We start from the raw sequence: 1959 nt of genomic DNA on the forward strand, positions 1-1959 counted from the left end.
CCCCCCCCCCCTCTCTCTCCCGCCGCCGCGCCGCCAAACACACAGAGTGTACACACGGTGGGCATTATGATGAGCTTTTCTAAATTCAGCGTGGCGCTCCGGCGTGACGTCACGACGGTCGATGCAGCACTAGTGTGGCGGGGCGGCGAGGTTGGAGGCGCGTCGCGATGCATCCGCCACCCCCAAGTCTTGGCCGGCCCGCGCGAGCTCAAAGCGCGGCAGCGTCTTTCTGCTCTTCCTGCTGCTCAGCGTCGTCGGCTGCCTTCTCCACCCCGAAACACACCGTGGCTCTTTAAGCGCAGAGTCAGCGAAAATTAAGACCCCACTGTTAACGCCGTGGTCGCCTAGCTAGCCAACATGTTGCCAGTCCTTTTTGATTGCCAAATTTTGGCCTCCTTTTGAAAGAGGGCCAACTTTTGGCAAGCAAGGATGCCTAAAATTAGCAGCCTCCAAAAAGACGACCAAATTTTGGCAATCAAAAAGGACGGCTAACATTTTGGCAAGCAAGGCGACCACGGCTTTAACAGAGCCGTAAAACAGTGCCAGTTAAAATGTGTGTTTTTGGTTTGCTTTCTTTTTGTGGAAGTTATTGCTTTATTTTTAGAAATTCACTATCGACCATTTACGGGAAAGGCATACATACATGCCCGCAGGGAGTGGTCAGAGACAGAGGCGGGATAATAACTGTTGGCTTTGGGCGTATGCAAATACGACAACGGTAACATTTCGATCTTGTTCTTCCGCAATGACCCAACTAACACGCCGACGCAGAGGGCACAGCAGCAACCTCCTCCCTGCCACCCACTTGCGCCCCTAAAGATGCGCCATCACTTTCACCCCGCGTATGTGGGGCCGCGTCTGGCGTCGTGGTGGCAGGGGGGTGGAGGTGCTGATGCTGCTTCTGCTGCAGCTTCTGCTGCTGCTGCTGCACCACTACGGTCTTTCTCCGTCCGTCGCGTGCGAGTCCGCGGCGCCCGCGTGTACGCGCCCTTCTCTCTCTCTCTCTCTCTCTCTCTCTCTCTCTCTCTCTCTCTCTCTCTCGGCGTGCGTCCGCCGCCACCCCCAGCAGCCACCCCCACAGCCTTATGAATGTTTCATGAGGGGGATGCTCCTCGGCGGCTAATGCGTGCGCTCTGTGTGTTTGTGTATGTGGAGCTGCGCCCGGGACCGGCCGGCCGGGTCAACACAGTGTTTGTGTTTCTGTTGCGGCTGCCGGCCGGCGGGCTCAACGACAGGTGAAGGCGCGCTGTGTGGAGTTGGACAGGACAGGTACACCTACATGGTGATAGAAACCCTCGAAATTTTCCGGAAAATTTCCGTGACGCACGGAAAATTTTGGAGAAATACAGGAAATTTTCCAGACTTTGAAAATTTTCCGCACTTTTTGGATTTTTTTTTTTAAGTTTCCGTTCTTTCGAAAATTTTCCAGTGCTTTCAACCCTACACCTACAGGACGAATGAGCAGCGGAGCATTGTCGTCTACTGTCTTCAGCGTGCATGATGGTGCAGGTTGCCCAGGCAGGCCGAGATGAAATCCTCTACTCCCCTCAACTCGAGAGGGTCGCCGAGATGGGCGCGCCACTGCACCGCTACGCAGGCGTGCGGGGGCGGCTGGTGGCTCACCCATACCGCCCCAAGCCATGGGGTTGTAAGGCGCTCGGGCAAGCGCCGCATAGGCAAACCGCATGCATTGTATCACACAAGGAGTCATCCGCCAGCCAAAAACACTTTTGCAGGCATGTGAATTCCCGACGTATCACTTTTGTGCGTACGGGTGTGCGAGATTCCAAAGGAAAACTCGTGCCTTTACGAGCAGAAGTGTGCAAACTGTAATTATTCAGACAAATACAAGTGTGCGGCATCCACCATCCACCCACACTTGGATTCCTAGTGCATTGTTGTAGGATTCAGTTTTACGTAAGGATTAAAAATATACGAAGATACATGAACGAAACCCCC

Source organism: Frankliniella occidentalis, unplaced genomic scaffold (assembly GCF_000697945.3).
Source record: "Frankliniella occidentalis isolate FOCC.00 unplaced genomic scaffold, Focc_3.1 Scaffold6, whole genome shotgun sequence".
NCBI lineage: Eukaryota > Metazoa > Arthropoda > Insecta > Thysanoptera > Thripidae > Frankliniella > Frankliniella occidentalis.